The sequence below is a fragment of the Rana temporaria genome, chromosome 1 (genome assembly GCF_905171775.1).
Source record: "Rana temporaria chromosome 1, aRanTem1.1, whole genome shotgun sequence".
NCBI classification, from domain to species: domain Eukaryota; kingdom Metazoa; phylum Chordata; class Amphibia; order Anura; family Ranidae; genus Rana; species Rana temporaria.
In genome coordinates this window covers 380,723,790-380,738,831 of record NC_053489.1, presented here as the reverse complement: position 1 = coordinate 380,738,831, position 15,042 = coordinate 380,723,790, and the positions used below count along the sequence as shown (strand labels likewise).

Below are 15,042 nucleotides of genomic sequence, written 5' to 3'. Positions count from 1 at the left end.
TGCTTACCTGATCCACGCTGCAGGTTTGCTGAAAATCAAACTATTTTCACCCATCACGGCGGGCATTGTGTGCCAACCTTCAGGAATAGTTGGTTACTACTTAAAGGATGCCTCTTCCCTAGGCCTTGTAAAAGACTATCAGGACTTTAAGCGTTCTTATAAAAGCGAAAGTGCTGGACCCTAGAGCCCAGTCCTCCAAAGACATTACAGGCGACACCTCGTGCGAGAGGCCCAGATACCATCCAATTGTGGCGTAATAATTTAAGCGTCTTGGATGGACCCGAAGTACAGCTCTTTTGCCCCAGGGGCCTCTGTGGCAGAGTTTCCTTAGCACTATCCTCATTACGTCTAAACTTCTTAGACACTGGCAAAAAACTGAGGTACTTCCTGTATGGGAGGGGTTATATGGAGGGAAACATTTTCTCATTGGTCTTGCCAGTGTCCAATCACCTCTGGTGACTATACAACCCACTATATAATGACTAAGCTCTGTGTCCAGTGGTGTACGATAAAGAAATATTGATTTAAATGGAACGGCGACACCACCTTAGGAACAAAATTAGGGTGGGGCCGTAATACAATTTTGTCTTTGTGACAAACTAAATAAGGCTCTTTACAGGAAAGAGCTGCTAGTTCAGATACTCTCCTAGCAGAGGAGATAGCAACCAAAAAAAACAACTTCCAACTCAAGAGAATCAATGGAACATGATGGATAGGTTCAAAGGGCTGCTTCTGCAAGCCCGACAAAACTAGATTCAAATCCCAGGGGCACAAGGGAGGTTTGACTGGTGGCTTTACTCGCAACACCCCCGAATGAATGCCCTGACAAGGGAATGAAATGCTAATGGTCTCTGAAACGAGATTGATAGAGCCGAGATTTGACCCTTAATAGTACTAAGGGCTAATCTCATATCTACCCCCAATTGACAGAAGGCCAGAATCCTACCGACGACATATTTTTGAGGGTTCCACCCTTTAGATTCACACCAGAAAACATATGCCTTCCAGATTCTATAATAAATGAGCCTGGAGGCCGGATTCCTAGCATTAACAAGAGTAGAAAGAACAGGACCCGAGAGCCCACGTTTCTTTAGTATGTAGGTTTCAACAGCCAGACCGTCAAACTTAGCTTTTGTAAGGAAGGATGGAACACTGGACCTTGTGATAGCAGGTCTTGGCGAAGTGGAAGAATCCAAGGTTTCCCCACTGCCATTCTTAAGATCTTGGTGTACCAGGACCTTCTGGGCCAATGCAGGGCCACCAAGAGAACTGGTATTGCTTCTTTGATCTTGCAAAGAAGTCTCTAAGAGCGGAACTGGAGGGAATGTATAGATCAGGGAAAACTGATCCCAGGGAATCAATAGTGCATCTGTTCTATAGGATAGAGGATCTTTCGTCCTCGATACAAACTTGTCTAACTTCCTGTTGAACCTGGAAGCAAACAGGTCTACATCCGGTGTGCTTCATTTCTGGCGTATATCCTGAAAAAATTCGGGGTGGAGAGACAATTCCCCAGGCGACAACTGCTTAGGTAATTGGCGCTTGCCAATTTTCCACTCCTAGAATGAAGATTGCAGAAACACAAAGAAATATGTGCTAAAATCTTGTTCACCTCCCTCTGAGCATTCCAACTCCGGGTGCCACCTTGGTGATTGATGTAAGCTACCGCAGTAGCATTGTCGGATTGAATCCAAACAGTGTGACTGTGTAACCTGTGTGTCCAGGTTCTGAGGGCTAGATATACTGCCTGGATCTCCAAAATGTTGATGGGTAGGCCCTTTTCGGACTTTGACAATGTACCCTGGGCTGAGGCTTCTTCCAGAATTGCCCCCCAGTCCAACAGGCTGGCATCCGTAGACACCACCTTCCAAGTGACTGGGAGAAAGGATTTCCCTGCTTGCAAATTCTTGGTGCTTAACCACCAACTGAGACTTTGGCACACCTTTGGGGGATAGGTGCATCGGCCAAGCTAAAGCCTGGATCTTTCTGTTCCAGACCATCAGGATACTGCTCTGGAGTAGTCTTGAATGAAACTGGGCATACAGAACGGCTTTGAAAGAGACCACCATTTTCCCTAGCAATTTAATGCAAAGGCGAATTGATGGTTCTCCCTTCGCACTGACCATGCGGACCAGATCCTTTAAGAATTTGACTTTTGGGTCCGGAAGGAACACTTTGGTTTGGGGTGTGTCCAAGACCATGCCCAAATACTCTACCCTTCTCTGGGGCTGTAGAGAGGACTTCTGGAAGTTTAGGATCCAGCCTAGACACTCTAGGTAGTTTACTGTACACTGTGATTTAAAGTGGATGTAAACCCCCCCAAAAAAAAAAATATGTCACAATGTAGAGTATAAGATTTCCTATCATCTGTGCCCAGTCTTGCCACACATAGTTAATCCAGCTTTGAGCAATCCTCTTATTGTTCAGTGAAAATTAATAGACTTCCAGATAAAAACCTGTCTGAATAAAAAGTCCTTTCCGTCTCCTTGCTTCACCAAAAGTTCCTAAGGTTCACTGTGGAACACCGCCACAGTGAGGTGGAAACCACTGATCACATTTTTTCCATTAGAAAATTACTAATGTTTAGAAACCGATTTAGAGCTTTTAGATCCAGAATGGGTCCGACATCTGTTTGGTTTTGGAACCACAAAGAGATTTGAATAAAACCCAGAGCATTGTTCCTGTAGGGGAACTTCTTTGATTACCCCTTGGGACAGCAAGCGATCCACTGCTTGGAAGAAGGGTTTACTTTTTAATGGATCCTTGGAGACATTTGAGTTTAGGAACCAATGAGGTGGTATTTCCTGTAATTGTATCTTGTATCCTAAGGATACTGTGGAAATCACCCATTTGTCCTGGATCTCCATCTGCCAAACTGATGAAAACTGCCGAAGCTGACCCCCCACTCAGGCAAGCTTCATGAGGAAGCTTTAGGGTTTACCGGATTTTTGTACCCACGGCTTCTTGTGACCCTGGGTCTGGTTCTTGAATGCAGAGGTCCCTGGGACCGGAGAAAGGGCCTGTTTAAAACATGGGCATTTATTTTACCTTTTCTCTGGCAATAGTATAGTCTTACCACTTGAGATCTTCTGTATTTATCCAGATCATCCCCAGAAAGTCATTCCCCACGAAAGGAAAAACCAGCCAAAAGCTTTTTGCATGGAACTTCTGCTGACCATTGCTTCAACCAAAGGATTCTGCTATGTGCACCAGTTGGAGCGTGAGGTGGGATGCCTGTTTGATAGAATCTCTCACGGCATCGACTGTAAAACATAAGGCCTTAGGCAGGTTCTCCCAAAGCTGATCTGGACAAGTAAGGTTTTTGTTTACACACAAAATGGCTGCATCTACTTCCGGTAGCTTCCATTTTATAGTAAACTTTTCCTCCATAAAATAGAGAACATCAAATTTCCGAAGAGGAGAAAAATGCCTGTCTGGCATTGCTTCTCCTGTTCACACAGCCTTAGGAGTGATGCAGCAACCAAGTGGTAACCCTCTGGCTACTTATAAAGCCTTGATTGCTTCATTCTGAACAGCTGAAGTTTTCCAACGGCCTCTAGCCTTCCTCTGTCTATGTTTGTAGCCGACGCCCAATAATCTGTGCATCGTCTAAACAAGGCAGAAATGTATGTCCCAGCAGTGACAACACCCACAGATTTACCTGACTTCCTGTCACATAATATATATATATATATATGTGTGTAACGGTCAGGGGTTAACACCGTTTACGATATTCCAATCCACCAACCCAAGACAGCTTATCCGACACTCCAACAATCCAGCAGACACGATCCATTAGAATTCCCCAGAAGGACGAGACACACACAGCTATGTCTCTGGTTCCAAACGAATGACACTTTAATGGTAAACTTAGCTTTCTTATATACAGTTACAAAGCATGCTACAGTAAGAACAGGGACAATGACACACTCCACCCCCAACATCACACAATGGGTGCTAAAATACACATTCCGTTAGATAATGACATTCACATAAGCTAATTACTAATCATTACCCAGGCGGTCTTGGCTCTGCAATAAGTTATCCTCACCGGTTACACAAAACACATTCCTTTAGTAAACATAATTGACATGCTAATCCACTACACCTGAAAGGTCAGACTTTCTGGCACCGAATCTACAGGAGTCAATTACTATAGCTGACATGGCAGACATCAGGACTTTTGGAGTGTGAACTCACAACACATATTAGCATCAATATAACTTTCACACAATACAGGGCTAGTTAGCATAGCACAATGAAATATCTTAGGAGCCAGACTCCATCCCCACATGAATGAGTCACTCTACTATTGACCTGTTGGGGTCAGAATTAACCACCTGTTATATTTCAAGATATCCTGCAATACATGAATTATCATCGTCTCATCTCATGTAATTCCTATAATTTCTCAGTCATCCTATGCCCCTATTGGACATAGGATGACCCTAGACCCAAGAGTCATTAGTGAAGCTGGCACAGGAGTACCCTGCATCCTTAAAAAGTCTCTGGGTATCGTGGGCCATTCCGTTACAATATGTTTTGTGTTTTTTATTTGATGTCTTCAATCCTAGCAGACTAATCCAAACTCCTGAAAAAGCTATTCTATTGGCGAAACATATGTAGAGAAATTGTTCAGTCTGCACTTTCAACATATTTGTATTGTATATTGGATGGATATTTTATCTTTCTGTATTTTGATACTATAATCCATTTATATTTATATATTTTTTTGTGTATTTTTGCACCCTAAAAATCCCATCTGTACCTTCATAATTTATAGTCTTGAATTAAATTGTTCGAAAAAATACTTGTGTGTGTGTGTGTGCAAATTAACAAAGCTTGGATGAAATCAATGGCTCAAATTTGTGGGAGAATTTTGTAGTATAATGTGCCATAGAAAATGTTAATTCTGAAAGAAAAGTAACAGGTTTTCTGACAAATTTATTGGGATGTACCAATTTCTGTGCAACACTGTACCTAGAATTTCAAAATGTATAAGGGAAAGGACAGCCAGCTAGACTCACATAGATGCCCTACCGATATGGGGACATGTGGCAACATTGTGTACTGAAAAAACGTGTAGAGGGCGCTAAAACCACTCAGTGCTACTGAATAGTGAACCAAAAAAAATATAATAAATTAGAAATAGATTCAAATTAAACTATCTCTAATACATATAAGAAAAATACAAAATTCCAAAAGTGTCTCTGTATCCAAAGGAATCTGTAAAAAAAAGTCCCAATAAGTGTTCAATCAATGCATCACATGTGAACGAAAAGAAAACAAATCTTCTTTCTTGAATATTCTTTATGTGCAGAAAAAGGAAAGCCGTCACCAACAAATCCAATCTTCTTAATCACCCTCTAATTGGTGTTAAAGCAAACAAATGTGCTTACCAGAATAAGTGGACTATTATAATTAAACAATAGTCAGCTAGACATATGCAGGATTGTGCCTGCATGCACATCGGACAGGAAATCAATAGTGAGCCTCAATGCCAGGCATTCCAGATGGGATATAAAATGAAACAAAAAGGCAATGGAGATGCCAATAGTGTGATACCACTTTAAAATGTATTGTATATAAAAACAGAAAAACCAAAAAACAAATGGCCCAGATGACCTCTTACTACTAAAAGTGCCTACCCGGCACTGGGGCTGCATGCGTGTCACCGCTACCTTGCGGTGCGGTAATGGACAGGGTCGTCTAATCCGGTGCTGTCTCCGCAGCACGGCTCGGCGTCCCAGCTGGCAGCTCGTATGGGCAGGGAGGCACGTCTCGTGATCGGGTCCGCCTCCGACGTACGTTTCGTCAGGTATAACGTCTTCAGGGGGGCGTGCCCGATCACTGATGCATGATGGTATATGTAGTCTCATGGAGGCTACTGATTGGTCCAAATTTAAGACGGTGAAATGAAAGCAGCCGCGGTGCCGTTTAAGCCATATAACAAGGCATAACAGTCAAATTGTTTGATAAATCATGGAATAATAACTATACAGCAGCGGATGCTTCAGTATTTGCTAGATAGACTCAAAAAAAGACTCAAAAAAACACCAAAGACAAAAAAGAGTCACAAAAAAAATCTAGCAAGTAACAGAAAGCCGGGGGATGTTAAAAAATACTACACTCGCATCCCTCCGGATGTGCACACTGAATCTCCATCGTGACAGCAATATATAATAAAGGACCATCTCGCAGGCCAAACTAATACATAAAGATGACTAAAAAATAAAAATAAAAGTAAAACAGTTAGAAAAGTTGTAGGCATTAGATGAAGGGTCCACAACATTAATAACATAAATTTGGGTAAATGAATAACTTTGCATCCCTCCGGTCGTGCAAATCACCCATTTAACCCCAGTACAAAAATACTAAGAAAATTAGTACACATATGCACATCTAAATTTCTGAAAAAAAGGGGGATTCTTAATTTGTGTATATAGATGAAAATCAACAATATGAAGAAATAATATGTAAAAAAATATATATACAAATGGAGAGGGGATGGTACAGAAAATCTCTACCCCACAGCCAATAAAAATAAATAATTTGATAAAGGCTATATGGAATGTATTATTAATTGGATGGACTCTGTGTCTCAGAGCCCAGACCAATTCGGACAATGGATTAAATTTCATAGATTACTGTCAGACCATGATTAGCAATTCAGACAATGGATTAAATTTCATAGATTACTGTCAGACCATGATTAGTAATAGAAAAAAGATATTAAATTAAAAAAATAATAAATTAATACCGAACCAACCCAATCCCTAGGTTGATCAATGTCCTAGTCATTAGCTAGAAAGCAATTTAGGTCTAGCTCGATATTAAGACCAGTAGGCTGCATGGTACGAAGCCTATGCACCCACTTCATTTCATTCTGTGAGACACTCCTGGTCATATGTGTACCCCTCCAGTGCTTACTGATTTTATCTATGCCATAAAAGGTACATAGGCTTGGGTCACTGTTATGGTATTTGGTGAAATGTCTAGAAACACTATGATTGGGGAATTCTTTTGCAATGTTAGTTAGATGTTCATTTATTCGTATTTTGAGTTGTCAGGTGGTCCTGCCAACGTACTGAAGGGAGCACGGGCACTCCAGTACATAGGTCACATGATCAGACCCGCAGGTGATCAGGGGTTTGATGGTGAAACCCTCACCTGTCACATTAGATTTGAAATGTGTAATCTTCTTCTTGTCTCCAGATTTCCGTGTGGTTCTACATGCTTTGCATCGAGTGCAATGGTGGAAACCAGATCCATCTAGAAAGGTGACAAGTTTCTTAGGTGGATCGGGTACGTTAGGGGCTATTTTATTACGTAATCCTGGGGCTTTCCTGTAGATGAATTTGGGTACACCAGAGATGGATGATTTCAGGTCTTTATCCTTCATTAGAATCGGCCAATGACGTTTAAAAATGGCCTCGACTTGCCGATATTGCCGGTGGAAGCCGGATATAAATGCGGCTTCGCTTTTAAACTCTTTTTTTGGTTTAGAGGTTAACAAGGTTTTCCTGTCTAATACAGAAACTTGGTTAAGCACTTGTTGCAAAGTCTCAGCCGCATAACCCTTCTCTAGGAATCTGTTGGTAAGATGCTTAGCTTGTTCACAAAAGTCTTCATCTGTGTCACAATTTCGTTTTAGTCGCATGTATTGCCCTTTAGGCACTGCCCCTATCCATAGGGGATGATGGCAACTATTGGTAGGTACAAAGCCATTGCGAACTGTGGCCTTGAAGTAGGTAAGAGTCTGAAATCTTTCTCCTTTCTTTCTTATGGTTAGATCCAGGAAAAGAAAAAAACTGTACAAACGGTCAGTACCCCAAAAAAAACAATTATTAAAAACCTTTCCAAATCCTCTCATTCTAAACCTTCCAATTATCCTCCATATAACCATAGTGGATATCCGTATCCTCCGCCTGTTGAATTATACAACAGATTTGGACCTTTGGATCATAGAGGACCAGATTATCAATATTATGAACCATATCGTCCGCAATATCCCCCTAGGCCTCCAAGGGGAGGATCTAGAGGAAATTCCCGAGGTAGACCAACCCCTTATTACAATCAGCAACAGGGGGGGGGGGATGGAAGGGGGTGGAAGGATGCATACCGCATCCCCCCAAAATCTCCCCAATACCCAAAAGATTATGCAGAAGAAGAGGCCGACGAGGAAGAGGCGGAACGAAAAAGAAAAAGGACAAATTGATTGAAGGAATTTATAATCTAACAGAAGAAAAATTTACAGACCATGAATTGGAAGTTTTCCAACAAGGCCTCAAGTTTGCCCCCAACAAAGATGTGGACAAATTTGAACTCTTTATCGATGTGGAGAAACACATTAGAAAATTAAATATTAAGAAACATTTTGCTGGGAATACGTTAGATGCCATATCTAAAAGTCCGGACAAATTTGTACATAGTGGACTGAGGAATCAGTCCATTTTTAATCCAAATAAAAGTTCCAATCATTATATTGAAGTGTTTCGCACTTTAGTACAAGATGATATACGAGAGATGGAATGCAGTCGATATAGTTCTAACATGCAATTTAAAGAAGCAATAAAATCGATCGAAAAGAATAAGAATATAGTGGTGAGACCGGCCGATAAGGGGGGGGGACTTGTTATACTGAAAAGAGAATATTATTACCAAGAGATGCAGAGACAGCTTGATGATTCGAAAACATACCAATTGCTGAGAGGTGATCCCACCCTAAAATTAAAAAATTTACTCATTGAATGGGTGAATGAAGGCATTGATCGAGGGATCCTAAATAAAAAAGAAGCTGACTATCTAATCCTTCATACACCAAGGATTCCGGTCTTATACACTTTACCTAAAGTTCATAAGAACAGGGAAAACCCACCGGGGAGACCCATAATTAGTGGTATTGGATCACTTTTCTCCCGGATGGGAGAATATTTGGATGGTTTTTTTAAACCACTTGTATCACAAAGTCCATCATATCTCAAAGACAGCAAAGATCTAATTATAGAACTCCAACATTTGCAAGCCACCGACCAAACTATTATGGTTACAATTGACATCGAGTCATTATATACCAATATCCGCCAGAAAGATGCTCTTATAGCCCTACGTTGGGCTTTGAAGCGGGAATCCAAATTAAAGAAAATCCAGATCAACTTTTTGATTAAAGGACTAGAGATAGCGATGTCTAACAACTACTTTTGGGCTAATAACCAATATTACAATCAAATTGGCGGGGTGGCAATGGGGGCCCGCTATGCCCCTAGCGTGGCCAACATTGTTCTCAATAAATGGGAGCAGGAAACCATTTTTTCGGACAAGCATTTTTCTTTGTGTTTCTATAGACGGTATATTGACGATGTCATTTTGTTCTGGGAGGGCCCATTGGAGAGTCTGAATCTTTTTCTTGAGAAAATGAATAAGAATAACTATGGTTTGACATTTACAGCAGAAACCAGTATGACCACCGTCAATTATCTGGATCTAACCATAAGAAAGAAAGGAGAAAGATTTCAGACTCTTACCTACTTCAAGGCCACAGATCGCAATGGCTTTGTACCTACCAATAGTTGCCATCATCCCCTATGGATAGGGGCAGTGCCTAAAGGGCAATACATGCGACTAAAACGAAATTGTGACACAGATGAAGACTTTTGTGAACAAGCTAAGCATCTTACCAACAGATTCCTAGAGAAGGGTTATGCGGCTGAGACTTTGCAACAAGTGCTTAACCAAGTTTCTGTATTAGACAGGAAAACCTTGTTAACCTCTAAACCAAAAAAAGAGTTTAAAAGCGAAGCCGCATTTATATCCGGCTTCCACCGGCAATATCGGCAAGTCGAGGCCATTTTTAAACGTCATTGGCCGATTCTAATGAAGGATAAAGACCTGAAATCATCCATCTCTGGTGTACCCAAATTCATCTACAGGAAAGCCCCAGGATTACGTAATAAAATAGCCCCTAACGTACCCGATCCACCTAAGAAACTTGTCACCTTTCTAGATGGATCTGGTTTCCACCATTGCACTCGATGCAAAGCATGTAGAACCACACGGAAATCTGGAGACAAGAAGATGATTACACATTTCAAATCTAATGTGACAGGTGAGGGTTTCACCATCAAACCCCTGATCACCTGCGGGTCTGATCATGTGACCTATGTACTGGAGTGCCCGTGCTCCCTTCAGTACGTTGGCAGGACCACCTGACAACTCAAAATACGAATAAATGAACATCTAACTAACATTGCAAAAGAATTCCCCAATCATAGTGTTTCTAGACATTTCACCAAATACCATAACAGTGACCCAAGCCTATGTACCTTTATGGCATAGATAAAATCAGTAAGCACTGGAGGGGTACACATATGACCAGGAGTGTCTCACAGAATGAAATGAAGTGGTGCATAGGCTTCGTACCATGCAGCCTACTGGTCTTAATATCGAGCTAGACCTAAATTGCTTTCTAGCTAATGACTAGGACATTGATCAACCTAGGGATTGGGTTGGTTCGGTATTAATTTATTATTTTTTTAATTTAATATCTTTTTTCTATTACTAATCATGGTCTGACAGTAATCTATGAAATTTAATCCATTGTCTGAATTGCTAATCATGGTCTGACAGTAATCTATGAAATTTAATCCATTGTCCGAATTGGTCTGGGCTCTGAGACACAGAGTCCATCCAATTAATAATACATTCCATATAGCCTTTATCAAATTATTTATTTTTATTGGCTGTGGGGTAGAGATTTTCTGTACCATCCCCTCTCCATTTGTATATATATTTTTTTTACATATTATTTCTTCATATTGTTGATTTTCATCTATATACACAAATTAAGAATCCCCCTTTTTTTCAGAAATTTAGATGTGCATATGTGTACTAATTTTCTTAGTATTTTTGTACTGGGGTTAAATGGGTGATTTGCACGACCGGAGGGATGCAAAGTTATTCATTTACCCAAATTTATGTTATTAATGTTGTGGACCCTTCATCTAATGCCTACAACTTTTCTAACTGTTTTACTTTTATTTTTATTTTTTAGTCATCTTTATGTATTAGTTTGGCCTGCGAGATGGTCCTTTATTATATATTGCTGTCACGATGGAGATTCAGTGTGCACATCCGGAGGGATGCGAGTGTAGTATTTTTTAACATCCCCCGGCTTTCTGTTACTTGCTAGATTTTTTTTGTGACTCTTTTTTGTCTTTGGTGTTTTTTTGAGTCTATCTAGCAAATACTGAAGCATCCGCTGCTGTATAGTTATTATTCCATGATTTATCAAACAATTTGACTGTTATGCCTTGTTATATGGCTTAAACGGCACCGCGGCTGCTTTCATTTCACCGTCTTAAATTTGGACCAATCAGTAGCCTCCATGAGACTACATATACCATCATGCATCAGTGATCGGGCACGCCCCCCTGAAGACGTTATACCTGACGAAACGTACGTCGGAGGCGGACCCGATCACGAGACGTGCCTCCCTGCCCATACGAGCTGCCAGCTGGGACGCCGAGCCGTGCTGCGGAGACAGCACCGGATTAGACGACCCTGTCCATTACAGCACCGCAAGGTAGCGGTGACACGCATGCAGCCCCAGTGCCGGGTAGGCACTTTTAGAAGTAAGAGGCCATCTGGGCCATTTGTTTTTTGGTTTTTCTGTTTTTATATACAATACATTTTAAAGTGGTATCACACTATTGGCATCTCCATTGGCCTTTTTGTTTCATTTTAATATCCCATCTGGAATGCCTGGCATTGAGGCTCACTATTGATTTCCTGTCCGATGTGCATGCAGGCACAATCCTGCATATGTCTAGCTGACTATTGTTTAATTATAATAGTCCACTTATTCTGGTAAGCACATTTGTTTGCTTTAACACCAATTAGAGGGTGATTAAGAAGATTGGATTTGTTGGTGACGTGGGTTTAGAAACACTTTAGGCCACTTCCTACCTGGCATCGTACATAAATGGCCGGGTGGGGTGCTTCCTACTGAGGTGGACGTTCCCGAACGTCCTCAGAGGGAGCGGGGCGCACACCCACGCAATCCCAATGTGTGTGTGTCCTGGACACGCCGCATCTCAGAACGGCAGGAGGGCACTGTGATTTGTCCTCCTGATCTGCACAATGGCTAATCACAGCCATCATGATGTTAATAGCAGGGGGTGATTTTAGACAGGGGATCGCGGGCCCGCGTGATCCTGATCTGCATGTGCCCCACAGAGATAGGACAGTGGTGCACGGCAGGAGAGCTCTGTGATTGGCCCTCCTGATCCTATGACGGCTTTGGCCCTTTTACAGCCGTCAAGTAATGTAAATAGAGAGCAGTTGTAAGTGCTCATCTCTTCCTGCGAATATCCGGCACATCTGCCCGCATGGCTAAAAGATTTTACAGCGAGGAGGCTCTCCAGATACTCCAGAGAATGTCGGACGAGAGTAGCGGGAAAACTCTCTCCGTTAGACTTGGATAACGACTATGAGCCCACTGGCTCATAGTCGTTATCCAAGTCTACTGACGTATCGGGCAGCCATGTTGGATACAGTAGAACATCTGGGAGGATAGTATGGACCCTGCCTCGTTGATGGGACGCTCTGTTGCTAGCATCTGCCCTATTTTCCTATCCTCCTCAGTTTCCATTTCAGAGCCACTGCTTTCCACTGAAAGCAGTGGCTCTGAAATGGAAACTGAGGAGGATAGAATCCTAACAAGGGGAAACAAGAGATATGAGCAGGCACAGACATCCACCAGCAGCACAGCACACTAGAATAGGCAGGCATCAACCAGCAGTTCTGCAACCTTCCTAGAAAATAGGGCAGATGCTAGCAACAGAGCGTCCCATCAACGAGGCAGGGTCCATACTATCCTCCCAGATGTTCTACTGTATCCAACATGGCTGCCCGATACGTCAGTAGAACCTGTAATTCCATTTTTACAGTTCAGCCAGGCCCTTAGATATAGTTGGAAAATGTAACACCAATTTATTATTTTCATTTATTTTTTACCGATGAGCTACTAAACCTACATTGTCGAGCAGTATAATCTATACACTAGCCAACAATCCAAATTCTTCATAGGCCTGTCCTTTTGTTTGGAAACCCCTCACAATGGAAGAATTAAAAACTTTCCTTGGCCTAACCCTCAACATGGGGCCGAAAAAAAAAAAAAAAGTTAACTCCATGCCTACTGGTCTACCCAACCTATTCACCACATACCAGTCTATTTGTCTTTGATGCCCAGAACCCGTTACGAGATGATTATGAGGTTTCTACATTTCAACAACAATGCCTCCCTCAGAATCATCCCAATTATGATAAATTTGGCCCCTAATCTTTTTTTTTTTTGGTGCCAACTTCAAGCAGATGTTTACCCCAGATATATAAATATTTGTGTAGATGAATCACTAGTATATTCACTGGAAGACTTGTCATAAAGCAATGCCTCCCCAGTAAAAGAGCCAGACGTGGGGTAAAATTTTATAAGGCATGTGAAAGGGCCATGGGTTACAATTACGATTTTATAATGAGGGAAAAGACAGACAGCTAAATCCCCCCTGGATGCCCTACCTACATGGGAACAAGTGGCAAAATAGTCTGGCAGCTGATAGCTGATTGAACCATTGTTTGGGAAAGGTTACCACCTATATGTAGACAATTTCTACACAAGTCTCTCACTTTTCCGCCATCTGTACCGAAAGACTGTGGCCTGTGGTACAGCACGGACCAACCACAAAGGCTTCCCACAGAGATTGGTTTCAAAATAAATTGAAACAGAGGGAAATGGCCAGTATGCAGACAGAAAAGGTACCAGCACTGAAGTGGAGAGATAAAAAAAAAAATGATGTCTACATCCTTTCCACAATGCACGATTACACCTTGGTGGAACTGCAGAGAAGAGGCCCCGTCCAGAAGCCAAACTGTGTGCATGAATATAACCTTTACATGGGGGGGTGGATATGAATGACCAGCTGACGCAGCCCTACTTGGCCACCATTAAATCACTGTTTTGGTACAAGAAAGTCACCATTTATTTGATGCAACCTGTTCAATTTGTATATTATTTTTTCTAAGTGCACCCAAAGTTGCCTAACCTATCTAAAATTTCAAGAAGACATTATCACAGCCCTTCTCTATCCCCATGGCCAAGCTCCTCAACTAATTTGCTCCAATACATTAGCCAGACTCCATGAAAGGCACTTTCACAAAATTTTCCCAAACAGGTCGCAAACGTCCCCAAAACATGTTGTGTGTGTTCAAGTAGAGGAATTCATTGTGGCACCCGATACTACTGTCCCCAATGTCCCTTCCTGCCAGGCCTCTGAATTGGAACGTGCTATTAAAGCCATCATACTTCACTACACTATTAGTAAAGTGAAGATGATTTTGTTTCCAGTTTCCGCTAACTGCCATTTCTGTGAATGACCCAGACTGTTTAAAAACTATGCCTCTGCCAACCATGTTTGTGCCTTCAACGTGATTTGACCTCAGCCTGTTAAATGACCATGCTTTTTGCCTGCCTCCTAAACTGATCATTTGCCCTGCCACTGTACAGCACAGGGGTCTCACATATTTGAGGGGCTACAGAAAAGATTTTCCAAGTGGAGAAAATGTTGTTCTCTGTTTTTGTTTTCTCTAATTAGGGTCTGGAGACTCAGAGGCTTCATAGAGATTTGAATGGGAATAAGTCTATCCCTGTCCTCAGGTCTTACCTGACCAAGGCCTTAATGTTATAGTGCTGCCTGCTGCCACCTGAAATGGCCATGCCTCTGCCTGCCACCTGAACTGGCCATGCCTCTGCCTGCCACCTGAACTGGCTGCTAAACCATGGACCATGTTCACACTTTTACACATCTGTCTGCTGCCTGGACAATTCCTGGACATTTCATTTGGCTGTCTGGACCCATGCTTTGACTGCTCTGGAATGGTATTCATGCCTGCTAAAACCACAGGTGAGCCTCATTTTTACCCTTTGCTCAGCATAATGTATTTTGGGGTGTAATTCTTGGTGTGTACATGCTATGTGTTAGAAGCCTG

At 41.9% G+C, this 15,042-nt stretch overlaps 1 protein-coding gene across 3 annotated transcripts in view; it reads right to left on the bottom strand.

Moving 5' to 3' along the window:
- The window catches only part of HDGFL2 (HDGF like 2), a 742,998-nt gene that overhangs the window by 273,307 nt on the left and 454,649 nt on the right, over positions 1 to 15,042 (bottom strand). The gene's annotated exons all lie outside the window — the stretch shown is intronic.